The sequence below is a fragment of the Triturus cristatus genome, chromosome 6, assembly GCF_964204655.1.
Source record: "Triturus cristatus chromosome 6, aTriCri1.1, whole genome shotgun sequence".
NCBI classification, from domain to species: domain Eukaryota; kingdom Metazoa; phylum Chordata; class Amphibia; order Caudata; family Salamandridae; genus Triturus; species Triturus cristatus.
In genome coordinates, this window is record NC_140589.1 from 264,612,066 (window position 1) to 264,628,657 (window position 16,592).

At 49.0% G+C, this 16,592-nt stretch overlaps 1 protein-coding gene and 1 pseudogene across 2 annotated transcripts in view; one reads left to right on the forward strand and one right to left on the reverse strand.

The window, feature by feature from the left end:
* The window catches only part of LOC146816744 (b(0,+)-type amino acid transporter 1-like), a 292,580-nt gene that overhangs the window by 250,351 nt on the left and 25,637 nt on the right, over positions 1-16,592 (forward strand). The window lies entirely within an intron of this gene.
* Positions 10,535-12,349, reverse strand: LOC146816745 (uncharacterized; annotated as a pseudogene).

The window sequence follows — 16,592 nt, forward strand, 5'->3', positions numbered from 1 at the left end:
AGGCTGTATATTAGGAGCCCAGAAAAGGTGTATGTTGGTGAGAAGGCGATGGAAAATTGGAAACTTTCGCAGCAGGATGGAGAGGGAGTTTATTATGCATTTGAATTCCTTTTTAGGTCTCGCCTGACCCAGCGCATGCGCTGGTCTGGCGAGACTTATTGAGAGGGCTCCAAAAAGTGCTACCAGGCCAGCCTAGAGCTACAGTGCATGTGCGCGGGCGCGCGTCGTGCTTTACCGCGATTACTTTCACTTTCGCGGCCGCTTTGATGTTTGATCGCAATCGCGATCACTTTCGCGGCCGCACGGCTGCTTTGATGTTCTCCGTGAGGCTTCAATAGATTGCAGCAGTTAAAACAAGCATTGGCATAGCCAATAGGTCTCGCTTTTGGGACCTTATAAGTGTTTAGTTATGCAACTATTGCATGGCTAAACACTTATAAGGTCCCAAAGGCGAGACCTATTGGCTATGCCAATGCTTGTTAATTACGATAGTGAGTCCACCCTCCACTTGCCCTAAGCGGTCCTGTCTACAGATTTGAAATCCTGGGGGGAGGGCCATTAAAATGTTGGTGATGGAGCTGTCATTCAGCTAACTTTCCGTTATGAATAAGACGTCGAAATCTGCTTTTTAGGTTTTGTGTTTGGGCAGTGATCGGCTGTTAATTAGGCCTAACCTCCATGCCTACGACTCCATGCATAGACTGCCAATGACTGTCTTGGGTTTGGCAGGCAATTTTATCTCAAAATTACATTTTTTTTTGTGTGCAGATGTATATGGCGAGAACTCGACCCAAAGGTATTGGAGCGCTTTACATGAGCACTGATTACGTTACGCAAAGACACATTCAGGCACGGGGAGATTAAGTGATTTGCCCTGAATTACAGGATGTGGAAGTGACCCCGAGGCTCGCACCTTGGTTTCCAGCACCAAAGTCAGCAATCTAGCCATCAGACCACATCCTCTCCCAATTGTTCAAACATTGTTGACATGCCAGCCTTTCTCCCAGCATGTCTCATGGGGGGGCTTAAGACTAAGTAGCTGGTTCCCGGTGTATATTGTACTGGGCCGCACAGACTCTCTGATGCACCCACTCACCCTAATATAACCTTTTATATGCCCATTCCAACTTCCAGACTACCATTCTCAAAACCACACCCATACCAGTACTTTCACACCCTCTCACTGATTCATAGGTCTACACATACATCCACTCAGTCACCTATACAGCTACTCATACACCAACTGAAATCACTGATGACATCATCCACAAAATCACTAACACATCTACTCACACCCCCATAGAACCTTTCATACAATCACATATGCACAACCATTCACAGACCCATTCATAGACTCATACCAGTATTTACTCTGATTCATCGATCTACACACACACGCACACATCCACTCACTCATCCAGACAGCCACTCATATATCCACTCACTCACTAATACAGCCACGGATATATGCGCTCATACACCCATACAGCCACTCACACACTGTCAGTCACACATAGAGCTACTCGCACACCTATTCAGGCAACCATAGAGTCAATCACACAGCCACTTACTCACCTATACAGTTATAAAATACCCACTCACTTATTCATACAGTTACTAACATATACTCACTGACCTATGCTGTCAGTGACATGAGCACACACTCACCCATACAGCCACTCTCACAATCCCTTACTCACACATACAGTCACTCATATACTCCAACATTCACCTTTACTGCCTTCCACATATGTAGCTACTCACCCATATACCAATGACACATCCATTCACTCTCCGACACAGCCATATACACACTAATTCACCCATACAGTCCCTCACAGATATACTCACAAACCTATACAGAGACTGACTCACCCACTCACTTATCCATTCAGGCAGCCACACACACCCTCACCCACCCACATTGACATTCATACACTCATACAGGTACTCAGACAACCGATTAATCACCCATATAGCCGTTCACATACCCACTCAACAACCCATACATCCAGTTAGACCCCATCTGACAGGCTGATACAGATATTCGCACAACCTAGCACGACTTGGGCCCCAGATACCTCAACAAGCGCCTGACCTTCTACACTCCCACACGCCAGCTACGATCGACCAGCCACACCTCGCCGCCGTTCCACGCATCCGAAGAGCCACCATGGGAGGAAGATCCTTCTCCTACCTGGCAGCCAAGACTTGGAACTCCCTCCCCATCCACCTCCGCCTGACCCAAGACCACCTCTCCTTCAGGAAGCAACTCAAGACCTGGCTGTTCGAGCAGTAGCGGACCCCCCTCCCCCTAGCGCCTTGAGACCCTCCGGGTGAGTAGCGCGCTTTACATATGTCTTGATTGATTGATTGATTGATTGACTCACCCATACATTCACTGACACACATAATTAGAGTTATGCAGTCAGTCACGCACCCACTGAATCATCCATACAGGATCTCATACACCCACTGATTCATCAGTACACATTGGTATATATAGTTACTGCTCATAAAAACACTCACAGTCTCTGGATTATGTCATCAGTGATGAAATCAGTGATGCCACTGACCACGTCATGAGTGATGTAATATGTGAGGTCATAAGCTCAAGCCCCCACGCATCTTTAGAATTGGGAGGCCCCAGCGCTGTGTGGGGGGCAGAAGTGTTGTTTTTGTTGATAATATAGTCCCGGGGAGGTCGCGGTCTCTGAGGCTGCAGGGAGGCCTCGTACCCCCTGCATTGAATAGATTAACCCCGTGAAGGTGGCGGTCCCCGGGGCTGCGGGGGACCCCGCATGCATTTTAATCATTGCCCCCTGTTCCAGGTGGGGTCCTAATTAAACGAAGCATGGGAGACCGTGTTTTTTTTTTTCAGCCGGATTTGCAGATCCAAAGTGACTCCCGCTGAAAATGTAAAAAAAGAATGCTTTTTTTGGTCCTGTGGGACCCCCTGAGCAGGCCTAGGGGCTCAGGATGTTTCTACCCTGCCCCCTTTTCCTAATTTTTAACATTTTGTTTACCTTTTTCCTTGTGACTCAGTTTAACCAAGTCACATGATGGCTGCCAACACTTCCTGGTTTGAAATGTTGGCAGCCAATCAGATCTCAGGCACGAGATCGGGAGGGTTTGCAGATCCTCCGCGTCCCTATTTGTATATATGAGAAATGTTTACATTTCTCATGAACTACTGAACAGATTTACACCATCTAACAAAAAGAGTGCACTCTGGACCAAGAGCTACCTTTCTGCCAAATTGGTGTAATTCCGTTGAGCAGTTCGGGATGTAGCTGTTTCAACAGTTTCTTATGAAAATTAACATGGAGAAGACGCGTTTTGGGACCCCCTTTTTCCTCTTCAGAGCACGCATAGGAAAACAGTAAAATACTTTTTCATACAAGGTGAGTAGCGTTATTCTCCAAAAATTATACCTTCAATGTTCCACACTAAACAGCTTAATAAATGTTTCAAAATTGTTTTCCATTGCAAAACGTATTGTTCAGTGCGCCCCTAAAGCACTTCCAGCTCTGTAATCAATCAATCAATCAAAGCATTTATATAGCGCACTACTCACCCGGAGGGTCTCAAGGTGCTAGGGGGGGAGAGGGGGGGTTCGCTACTGCTCGAACAGCCAGGTCTTGAGCTGCTTCCTGAAGGCAAGGTGGTCCTGGGTCAGGCGGAGGTGGGTCGGGAGGGAGTTCCAAGTCTTGGCGGCCAGGTAGGAGAAGGACCTTCCTCCTGTGGTGGCTCTTCGGATGCGAAGGACGGCGGCGAGGGCATGGCCGGTCGATCGAAGCTGGCGAGTGGGAGCATAGAAGTTGAGGCGGCTGTTGAGGTATCCTGGGCCTTGGTTGTGTAGGGCTTTGTGTGCGTGGGTGAGGAGACGGAAGGTGATTCTCTTGTTGACCGGAAGCCAGTGCAGATCTCTCAGATGTCCGGAGATGTGGCTGCGACGGGGGATGTCCAGGATGAGTCGTGCTGAGGCGTTCTGAATCCGCTGGAGTCTCTTCTGGAGTTTGGCAGTGGTTCCGGCGTAGAGGGAGTTGCCGTAGTCCAGACGGCTGGTGACGAGGGCCTGGGTGACCGTCTTCCTGGTCTCGGTGGTGATCCACCGGAAGATCTTACGTAGCATGCGCAGGATGTTGAAGCACGACGAGGAGACGGCGTTGACTTGTCTGGTCATGGAGAGGGAGGAGTCCAGGATGAAGCCCAGGTTGCGTGCGTGGTCTGTTGGTTTGGGTGCGCTGCCCAGGGCGGGGGGCCACCAGGAGTCGTCCCAGGCGGAGGGTGAAGATCCCAGGATGAGGACTTCCGTCTTGTCCGAGTTCAGTTTCAGGCGGCTGTTCATCATCCACTTGGCTACGCCTGTCATCCCTTCGTGTAGGTTGGCTCTGGCGGTGGTGGGGTCGTTGGTGAGGGAGAGGATCAGCTGGGTGTCGTCGGCGTAGGAGATGATGTTGAGGTTGTGTTGGCATGCGATGGCTGCGAGGGGGCTTATGTAGACGTTGAAGAGGGTTGGGCTGAGCGAGGAGCCTTGAGGAACGCCGCAGATGACTTCGGTGGCCTCTGATCTGAACGGGGGAGGCGGACTCTCTGTGTCCTTCCGGCGAGGAACGAGATGATCCATTCCAGTGCCTTCTCCTGGATTCTGACGTTACTGAGGCGCTGCACTAGGGTACGGTGGCAGACAGTGTCAAAGGCCGCGGAGAAGTCTAGGAGGATGAGGGCCGCTGTTTCTCCGTTGTCGAGCAGGGCTCGGATGTCATCGGTGGCTGCGATCAGGGCGGTCTCGGTGCTGTGGTTGGCCCGGAAGCCAGACTGCGAGAGGTCGAGGGATCCGTTCGTCTCGAGGAAGGCGGCCAGCTGCTTGTTGACGGTCTTCTCGATGACTTTTGCAGGGAACGGGAGCAGCGAGATGGGGCGGTAGTTCTTGAGGTCGGTGGGGTCGGCTTATGGCTTCTTTAGTAGAGCGCTTAGTTCGGCGTGCTTCCAGCTCTCCGGGAAGGTAGCGGTGTCGAAGGAGGTGTTGATGATGTCCCGCAGGTGGGGTGCGATGACAGCGTTGGCCTTGTTGAAGACGTGGTGAGGGCAGGGGTCGGTCGGGGATCCAGAGTGGATGGAGTTCATCGTGCGGACGGTGTCTTCGGTGCTGATCGGGGTCCAGGCGCGGATGGTGGTGGTGGGGGGCGGTGGTTCAGTCGTGGCGTGCGTCGGATGAGTGCTGAAGCTGTTGTGTATGTCCGCGGTCTTGTTGTGGAAGTAGGAGGCGAGGGAGTTGCAGAGGTCTTGTGAAGGGGTGATGTCGTTGTTTCCGGCGTTGGGGTTGGAGAGCTCTTTAACGATGTTGAAGAGTTCATTGCTGTTGTGGGTGTTGTTGTCCAGTCGTTCCTTGAATGCAGTTTTCTTGGTGGCGTGGATCAGTTGGTGGTGTTTTCGGGTGGCGAGCTTGAGGGCAGTCATGTTGTTCAGTGTTGGGTCTCTGCGCCAGGCTTTCTCGAGGGCTCGGCAGTTCTTCTTGGAGCTCTTGAGTTCATCGGTGAACCATGGGGCTTTCTTGCTGCCGGGTCTGCTAGGCGGGGTCTTCAGAGGGGCGAGGTCGTCTGCGCAGTTGCTGATCCACTTCGCGAGGTTGGTGGCCGCCTGGCTTGGGTTCGTTGCGCTGGTGGGAGGGTTCATGCTCTGGGAAGTCGCGAGCTGGTCGGCTGTGATCTTGTTCCAGCTTCTGCGTGCAGCCTGTTGCTGGTGGTGGTGGATCGTGGCCCTTCTGAAGTTGAAGTGGACGCAGCTGTGGTCCGTCCAGTGGAGTCCGGTGGAGTGGCTGAAGGTGATGTCCTTGCTGGATGAGAACACGGGGTCGAGTGTGTGTCTGGCGTAGTGGGTGGGGGTGGTCACCAGCTGCTTGAGACCGAGGTTGGCGAGGTTGTCCAGCAGGGTGGTGGTGTTGCGGTCGTTGTTGTTCTCCAGATGGAAGTTGAAGTCCCCGAGGAGGATGTAGTCAGCGGAGAGGAGGGCGTGCGGGCTGATGAAGTTGGCGATGTCTTCGCTGAATTGTGTGCGTGGTCCTGGGGGTCTGTAGATGAAGGTGCCTCTGAGGGTGGTCTTGGGGTTGATGTGAATCTGGAAGTGCAGGTGTTCGGCGGGTGCGAGGGTGTCGTCGGTGTTGGTCGTGATGCGGATGGTGTTCCTGTGGATGATGGCGATGCCTCCTCCTGTCTGTTTGACGCGGTCCCTCCGGATGATCTTGTAGCCGTCCGGGATGGCGTTGGCGATGTCGGGCGCTGAGGAGGCGTTCATCCAGGTTTCCGTGAGGAAGGCGACGTCTGGGGCTGTGGTGTCGAGCAGGTTCCAGAGCTCGACGGCGTGTCTGTGGATGGAGCGGGTGTTGAGCAGGATGCACTTGAGGTGGTTGCTGCTGGTGCTCGGCGCTGGTGTAGTGCAGGTCCGGATGCAGGTGAACTTGCAGGAGTGGCAGCAGAAGGGTCTGTGGGTGCGTCTCGGGGTGGCTCGATAGCAGCCCGGGATTCGACCGGCGTTGAGTGCGTGGAGTTCGGTGGCGTCGTGGGTCCGGCGGGTGGGCTGGTGTCGGCGGGAGCCTGGGGTCCTGGCACTGGGCGCGGTCCAGGCGCGGACGGGCGCAGACGGGCTTACCTTTGGCGCACCTTCGGCGCGCCTGGGGCGTGCCCACTGCGCGTCAACGCTGCGCGTTTGCCACTCTGCCATATGAGGAGCGTGGGGGGGGCAGAGCGAGGGAGGAGCAGCTGGGAGGCGGGAGCGGGGCGGCTAATGGGAAGGGAGAGAGAGGGAAGGGGAGCGGGGCCGCAGGGGGGCAGCGGCGGGGAGCGGGCGGGAGACGCGACTGGGGCTGGAGGGGGAACAACGAGGGGGAACAACAAAAATCAGAGGGCACAACAAGCGGACAGCAGAAAAGGTACAAAAAGGTACAAAACGAAGTTACTTACAGCAGGGGGCAATGCAGGGAGAAAAACGATGGAAAATACAATACAATACAACGGGGAGCAACGAAAATCAGAGGGCACAACAAGCGGACAGCAGAACAGGTACAAAAAGGTACAAAACAAAGTTACTTACAGCAGGGGGCAATGCAGGGAGAAATACGATGGACAATACAATACAATACAACGGGGAGCAACGAAAATCAGAGGGCACAACAAGCGGACAGCAGAAAAGGTACAAAAAGGTACAAAACAAAGTTACTTACAGCAGGGGGCAATGCAGGGAGAAAAAACGATGGAAAATACAATACAATACAACGGGGAGCAACGCTGACACAAGCGACGTAGATTACAGCAGCGCAGCACAGGAACTACCGCTCCAGCAGACCAGGAGCACAGCTGCGGGCAGCGGCGGCACTCGGCAGGGTTGGAGCCTGGGCTCACTCGCAGGGAGTGTGCGCGGTGCGTGGGGTGACCGGACCAGAGGGTACATTTCATGTTTGACGAGTTTAAAACACGATAGCCAGCAAATGGAAAATCATTCCTTTCTGCATCCCTTACTTGCCTTCCCACGTTTTTCAAGAAGGAAATCCTTTCTTTTTTCAAAGGGGCAAGCAGGTCAGGCTCGAGTACATCAAACTCCAACTTTGTTTGCTTCGTTTAGGAGCCCAAGACCTTCACAGGGCAGCCAGTGCTCGTGAACGAAGCATCCCGAAAACATCCAACAAAGGAGGTTTTGGTTGGATGTTTTCGGGATGCTTTGTTTACCGAGCACTGGCTACCCTGTGAAGGTCTTGGGCTCCTAAACGAAGCAAAGAAAGTTAGATATATATATATATATATTCACTGAAAAAACCATAGGTTTCAGGCACGTTATAGTTAGGAATTAGCATTTAAAAAACCTTAGAAATTCACTGAAAAAAACATAGGTTTCAGGGGCGTTATAGTTAGCTGGACTTTTCACTCGTACAAAAACATTGAAATTCCCCCGTTATAGTTAGTTCAGCTAACTATAACTCGTGCACCCGCAATGCACTGCTGATGACGTCACATATTACATCACTCATGATATGGTCAGTGACATCACTCATGACATCACTGATGACATCTCAAATGACATCACTGTGTAAACACGCCCTGTGGCCGTTTTAAGTTGGGATATTAAGTCCATTTGAATCCTGAGGGTCCCTAGGGTCCAACTAGCCCACTAGGTACCTCCAGAAGGCGCCACAGAGCTGCATTGCAGAGAGGTGTAAAAAGTGGCACGGCCTGGACCACCTCTCTGCAACGCAGCTCAGTGGCACTTACTGGAAGCACCTGGTGGGCTAGTTAGCCCCAAGGGGCCCTCAGGATTGAAGGGGAATTATTTTCCCAACTTAAAACGCGCCATAGGGCGTGTTTGCACACGTCACCTCAGGCCCCGTCCCCTCCCTTCCCCACTGTGTAAACACACCCTGTGGCCGTTTTTTAAGTTGGGAGATTAAGTCCCCTTGGATTCTGAGGGTCCTTAGGGGTAAAATAGCCCACTAGGTACGTCTAGTAAGCGCCATTGCAGAGAGGTGTAAAAAGGGGCACGGCCTGCACCACCTCTCTGCAACGCAGAGCAGTGGCGCTTACTGGAAGCACTTGGTGGGCTAGTTGGCCCCCAGGGTCCCTCAGGATTGAAAGGGAATTATTTCCCCAACTTAAAATGCGCCACAGGGCGTGTTTGCACACGTCACCTCAGGCCCCGTCCCCTCCCTTCACCACTGTGTAAACGCGCCCTGTGGCCGTTCTAAGTTGAGAGATTAAGTCCCCTTGAATCCTAAGGGTCCCTAGGGTCAAACTAGCCCACTAGGTACCTTCAGTAAGCGCGTGTAAAAAGGGGCGTGGCCTGAGAACACCTGTTTGCAACGCAGCTCCCTGGCGCATACTGGACATACCTGTTGGGCTAGTTGGCCCTCAGGGACCCTCAGTATTGAAGGGGAATTAATTCCCCAACTTACAACTGGCCAGGGGGCGCATTTGCAGAGTGCTGCAAGGAGGGGGCATGGCCTCCGGCGCGATGCCAGTCATTTTTTTTTTTTTTAAGAAGGAGGGCTGTGTGGCCCCCCTTCTTTTTCTAATTTATTGGCCCTGGGGACCCCATCCCCCAGGGCCTGCACCCTCATTTTTTTTGTTGAAAAAAATTAATTTGGCCCTCCCAAGGCCTTAATCGGCCCCGGGGACCTCAACCCCCGGGTCATGGCCTTTTTTTTTTTTTAATTCTTTAGGAGGGGGGCTGCGTTGCCCCCCTCCTCAGGCCACTTATGGCCCCGGGGACCCCATCCCCCGGGGCCGGCCTTTGTTTTTTAATATTTAAAAAAATATATATATTTATAGAAACACCTAGGACTTGCTGGACAAACCGTATGTACCTATCACCATGACGATTTGCGTGATATTCATTAAAAGGCGACTATGCATACAATGAATCCACGTGGAATGTATTTACACCGCTAGTGAAGCTCTGACGTGTCTGACGCCCTACCGTGCCTAATCCCGGCGCCCCCGCCGGTGGGTACTCTCCAAGTAGACACCCTTGTCGTTTATTTATACAAACATGGGTAGCTATTGACGGGCACATTTAATACACACGCACACCAAGCCATTTAAAGGGAATTCGACAAAAATTTGACCAAACTATGCAAGAAACCCCCCTCACGGTCAATAAAATATACATCCACCGCTGGATGTGTAATACTTTTTATTTTACTCTCTGGAAAGGAGACAAACCTCACTTGAGAGTCACAGCATGCTCCTGGCTGAGCCCAAAGCTGTGTTACACCCACCAGTGCCCGCCGAGTGCCACACACCTCTGTGTTGTATTCCACCAGCTAGTGCGTATGCTATGACACTCTATAGCCCATGTGCACTGTGAATATGTCATGCCACACTTGCCTTCGCACGGTTTATATTGCCCCATCTAATGTGCCTCCCTCGATGCCTATGTTATAACGCACAGCGCTATGCCATACATATTACAATCTGGGATGCAGATCTTTGACACAGTGCATATGCAACGTTACACTCTCCAGCACATATTTTATATTACAACTTTAGAGACTAGTTAGGTTACACAACACTGCCCTGTGCATTTTAGACTCCAAGGCGCATATCGCATAGCACGCGCTAGTGCCTGTGCTATCTCGTGCTCTCCAATGAATCTGTCATTTTGCACAATGTATTGCATATTATATTTCATGACCCGGTTCATCTTATATCACACTTTTTGGTGCATAGTTTATACCATATACTATATCTAGTTTTCATTTTCAATCGTGCTCTCAGGACTATGTTCTATATAACTAGGCTTTCCTGTTTTCAGTTTCTATTTTTGGTGAATTCTGGTGGTGTTTTTTCAGTGTTTTCCAGTGATTTCAAAACCTCAAGAAACAGTGCTTTTCAGTGGTTACTCATTTTCGACCGAAAAAAACCAACTGAAACGCTGTTTTACCGGTGTTTATGGGACGCTTTGCTTTTATTATTGTTTGCTTTCATAATTGGTGCATGGAATATAGACAGTCTATGTACAGTGTATATGAGGTTAAAATACATTTTTACAAGTCGAATTTATTGTAGTACATCATACAATATTTTTTCAGTGAATCTTTGGTCATTCGCGCTCTTTCTTTCCTACCCATGTACACTTTTATTTGGGAAAAGGCCCTCTCGACATTGGCACTTGAGACTGGCAACGCCAAAACAGACAGTACACAATTTGCCAACTCTGGCCACTGACGTAGCTTTCCATGCCAATACTGGTGCACCTCAAGGTTGACATTCTCTGGGCCAGGTTCTGCGACATATGCGTTGAACTGGGTGCATATGCCCTCCGAGGTGTTAAAGCGGTCAAAAATGAAGCTGTACTTCGCAAAGTCTGGAGAAAATTCCCCTTTACGGAAGGGATCTAACACTTGCGCAGAGTACCAAAGTGAGGCTTCATTGGCTTCAAACGCCATGGTTGGTGAAGGGACATTTCTATGCATCATAGCTAGCCATTTCTCATGCATTGTGAAATAAAATTTCCTGAATTGGTCCTCAACACTTCTCTGCTTACCAAGTGGCAAGCATTCTAACAGGGAACATGTTGCAGTGCCAAAGTCACTAAAAGTGTCGCCTAGCCTACTCTCGAGGAGATGTTTGACATCTACACCAATTATGCTGAACACTTGGTAGACCAGGGTGTTTTCTGACTCTAGTTTTTTGATTATGTCCACTACAGCAGTCATGTTTTCCTGTAGGAATCTAAGAATGCAGTACAATGTACTTTTTTTTACATCGCTATCAATATGCACCCGAAGATCCTCACATTTCTTGCCTTTTGCATCATCACTAAGCAAAAAATCAGTAAACGGTCGCCACATAGATAATATTGCATTCACTGCCTCGAGGACTGAGAACCACCGACTAAATGACACAGTTGGGATTACTTTTTCTTTGCTGCCACACAAAACACAAAATGAGAAATATTTGCGTTTTAGTTCCCGCGCATACCGAAACAGTGCACCTGAATGGACTACAAAATCAATAGCATTCTTCATTAGCTCAGAAGATTGTAGAGCTACTTTCAGCATACCATCTAGCAAATGGCATGGATCTCTTACAGGGAAACACTTCAGCTCAGGTATTGCTTTTGACAGGTCATCACATAACTTTTTCAGATACGTAGCGGAATCGCTGCAAATGCAAACAATATCACTCCAATCTTTGTTAAACTTGATAAGAACTCTCTGCAGCAGCATTCCAAGTGACACTGTGTTGCATGTTTCCAGTACATCTAGATCTGCCATGATGGTACGTCTGTACCATCCATTTTTTGCATCACAAAATGTGATTAGCACTGCCACTGCTGGGTCGCCACGCATCTCTGGGGTTTGATCAAGCGTAACAGAGATCTTTACATCACCTTGGAGTAACTCTGAAATATGTTCAATATCCGCAAGGAACACCTCTGGTAGGTATTTGTCATACATTTGTGTTGCTCTTGGTAATGTTTTGCATGCTGGTGCACGCTTGCGGAACAGATTCCCAATGGGTCCATCGGCTTGGTGTAAGCTGGTTCCAGATTGCACTAGGGCACGTACAAATTAATGTGCCACATCCATTTCTTCCTCACGTTTTCTTTTGAAGCGTGTCATGGTCTCAGCAAGAGACATCTGGCATAGGCTGTCGCTATTAGGTGGCTCTTTCAATTTCAAGTGGGTCTTGGTGACAAGATGTTCAGCAATTCGGCTTGCAGTCTTCCCAGTTACTATTGGGACAGTCACTCTGCAAAACCTGCAAATTAACATCTTTTGCCCACGCACTTCTTCAACCATGAAATCTTTGTTTTCCAGCACATAATCTTCTGCCGTCTTTATTCTGCGGGGCATGTTGTTCTGCGCAAACTAGATCATAAAAGAAACACTTAGAAACCGGTTGCGTACTGTTGAAAAAATAATGATGCCACTAAACAGGCTGCCAACCAATTGGTGAAATTGACGAACACATATTTGAGGCATAGCATAAGAATACATTTTATCTTTAAAGCCTGATGACACCAAACAAAAAGTCTACCCAGCCACCCTAATGAGACTCTCAGTCTAATCTGACATGAAAAATGCGTTTTAACGATGGGCACAATGTGGCTCAGATTCCTCGCTCTGGGAGTCTCTCCCTTGTCCTCTTGGCCTTGAATTGACTAAGGATTCGAAAGTCATCAAAATATGTTTGTTCCAATAGCTGACCTTGAAGCAAAACCTTCAGCCATCAGGGCTCTAACAGGAACATTCACGAAAACTGGCAATTTGCAGTTTCTAAGTGCTTTTGATTTAAAACATTAAAACTCTGTATCCTTGGTACCCTAAATGCTTTAACCATCATGCTTTTAAATGAAAGGGTAGTGTTGAATCCATGTGTACAGTATGAAACATTCATATACAGTTCAACAGTAATAAGGACCAGAGGCGTAAATATACTTACATAGCTCCCAGATGCGCAACTACAGTCAAATTTCGGCGGGGGGTTCTTCCAGCAATCGGCAGAATGGAGATGCAGGGGCTCTAAGAAGGGGTGAAAAACAAGAAAGCCTCATTAAGTAAAATGGTCTTTTACAGACCTGTGAAGTACTCAGGTGCGGCTGTAGTAAGACAGACGCCAGAACACAATAGCTCCTCTCCCCCCCATGTGAGCCAGGCAGGGAGCCTGGTGTTGCTCTGGCCCTTCGGCCATTCACACCTCGGCTCCCCATTCTCTTGTCTGCCTTCGCGCCCTCCACTCTGTGTTGCACTAAACAATGTCAGGAGAGGTTGTACCGCAACTGGTGCTCATGTAAAGCACTCTGAAACCTCCGGGTTTTTGTGTGCGCTATATAAAACCCTCCCCCCTGAAAAATTAGGCCCAGGAATGCCTGCAAAGATTTTATGGCAACGTAACGTGCATGTTCGTCGGATTAAGAAAAAAGGCTTTTTTACAAAACCCAAAACACTTTTCCTACGGATTACATGTTCTAACCTTTACTACAGAAAAGCTGCAACCACTATGTAGTTATGGTTAAATCTAACTTTGCACAGCAGAGGCGCAACTAGAGCCAAATTTCAGGGGTGGGGGTAAGAAAACATTTCGGGGGGGGCTGAATCTTTTAAGCCATAGTTGTAAATACCATTCTGGCGGCCTGAGGAGCAGGGTGCCGCTCCACCCACACACACACACACTTCTCAGTGCTGCTAGAAACCTGGGGTCCCTTTTTGTTGCTCAAACTACTGAAGCATCACCCGGGGCCTTCCATGGGTTATGCAGGCTTCATCCAGAGCCCAGCCCTGGCAGCCTCACTTGGAGGTCTGATGACCACACCAGAGGCCCGCACTGATGCTACGGCATAGGTTTCCCATCTGCAGGGTACAATAACATACATGCCAGCATTTCAGAAAAGCAAAGTGGGAGATTTAAAAAAAAAATAAAAATCGGGAGAATGGGGCCTCAATCAGGTTTCTGTCATGTAGGATCTTCCCTTGGCAGCATCCAAGGAGAGTTGTTTAATTTCGCCTCTTAGGTGTATAAGTTGTCTCTCCTGAGTTTTGTCTCGGTCTTCAGTAGGGTGCTTTTCGAGCAGGAGCACATGGGCCTCTCACAGGGTGATCTAGTAAGTCTGAGTCTGACGCTTGAGCTTAAGTTGGCCTTTGGCGATGCCACGGATGGTAGCTTTGTCTGCCAACCATAGGGTACCCTGGGATGGAACAGAACCAGTATTGCTGAAGCTCTGCCCCAATCGCTTTTCTAAACTCTTTGTCCTGGAGGAACCATGTGTTCATCCTCCAAGTTGGGCGTGACGAGTTAGGGGGTTCCCCAATGCACAGAAGGACAGGTGAGTGGTCCGAGATGCCCCTGGAAAGGATAGTGATATCTCTAATTGTTTGGCAATCGGTAGGGGGGACAAATGTGATGTGTATACGTGTGTGAGTGCAGTGTGCAGCTGACGTGTGAGTACATTGCCTACTCTGGGGATGCCAAATTCTCCAAGCGTTGCACCGGCCCAGGGAGTCCGCGCAGTTCACCAATTGTTTGGCGTGCGTGGCTCTTACAACAGAAGGTGTGCTTGCAGTGTCCAGGACGGGATTTAGAACCGCGTTGAAGTCGCCTCCAACTACTGTCGCACCCAGAAGTAGGGATGTGATGAGGTCGGTGGTGTGTTCCAAGGTCTTTGTGAGCATCGATGGAGGTGAGTATATGGAAACTAGGTTGAGAGGGTTTCCTCCTAATATTCCACTCAGAGCGACAAAACCTCCCTGGGGTTGCTACTGGCCTGCATGAGCAAAAAGAGAAGATTGTGCCGCAGGAGGATTGCTACCCCCGTGAGTCCCGGGTACACCCTGAGTGTCAAACTCTATCATAGCCATATCTCACTAGAAAGGGGCAGTGGTTGCCCATGATGTGAGTCTCTTGGAGTAGGAGTATTTCAGCTGCCTGGGGTGGTGCATATCGTAGGACTGCCATTCGTTTAACCCTGTTGAGGAGCCCGTTGACGGTCCAAGATAGCATACGGAGGGAGAGTCCGTTACTGTTCGTACATGTCATGGTGGGTGCAAGTGGGATCGGCGGTATGCAAGACCCAGGTTGGCAGTGGGAGTGACTGGGGTCTGGTTTGAGTGCAGGACAGCAACTGTGACTGTAGATCGCAGGCGGTATGTGGGATTATCGTAGCGTACAAAAAGAAGGCTGGTGTAACAACGTGATAAAACAACATCAGGAAAACGGTCCCAACCTCCTCCCTACGTCTCTGAAATTCTTATCTCCACTTCAGACACACCAAAGGATCCTATAGACTCCAGATAGGTCTAGTGCCCACAAGGTCTGGCAGCTCATAAGGCCAAACACACGTTGAGGGCTGACAACATAACTGCACCTCATTAATCCATAAACTAAGGTACTGGGTGCAAGCTAATCTCTGATGAACCCTCTCTCCTGTGTCTCATTTTTATGAAGTTATTTTGAGATGCATGAAAAGCAATGTGAACAATTAAAATACAATTATTAACTGTCCTATTTTCACCCTATGTTTATATCTCTTTATACTTCATTCCTCTCTTCATCTCTTGGCCCTTATCGCTAAGCATCTAATCAGACCGTTCTATGTTTGGATCTAGATGTCTTATGGATTCTTGATGGGATTGGTTTGAAAGTGGCAGAATCACATGAACAAGCTGGGTGCTAAGAACAGTGGATGAGATTTCTAGTTCCTGTGTAGGTTGGAATAACCAGTGGAGTTTCAGAGGACATAAGTGGGTCTGACTCTGCTAAACAAGGGTAACAGATGAAAGGGATTGGCAACTGGCATTACAGTTGTGTAAAATATTGGGAAGAGGCATTGTAGTGCCCAGGGTTTCCACCTGTGAAGGTAGGTTTGTAGGGGACAGTAGGAGTATGGTAGTCATCTTTTATATTTGTATGAAGAATTAGTTCAATGAGATTATGGTCCATCACTGTCTGTTAAGTTGACAACTTGAAGTCACATGTTATTGCCTAAATGTGTCTGTAGGAAATGCACCCATTCTGCCAGGACTCCCTTGATTTTTATGTCTTTTGCTGGATGCTATATTTTTGATGGTTGTATAACTCTGCACACTTTAAATTTGCTAACAAGGGATAAAGTGCCTGTGCTCCCCCTTTCAACATAGTGATATTGGCATACCCATAATTGGCATATTGAACTTAGGTATACGTTTCTATTGTATGATACAAAGTGTACCCAGAGCCTGTAAGTGCTCATTGTGAAATTCACAACAGTGACATTGTAAACATGACTGCAGGCCTGCCACTTGTAACCTGGCTGTGCAGACTTAAACTACAAATTCGATCTGTCAAAATAACCTGTTTTGACAGGCCTACACCTTCCTGTTAAATACTAATAAGTCACCCCTAAGTAGGTCTTTCTGACCATAAGTCAGGGGCAGGGTCCATGGTATTGTAATGTAGAACATATAAATGTTTAATGATAAACATGTTATTACAGTGAAAGGCCCCTAAAGCTATTTTACTGTAGTTGGGTTGGCTGTTCCATAGAAAAGCATTGGGATACAATATTAAATTTCATAATGCTATCTCCGGCTAGGAAACAGCTACAAAGTTCATTCTTGCTTT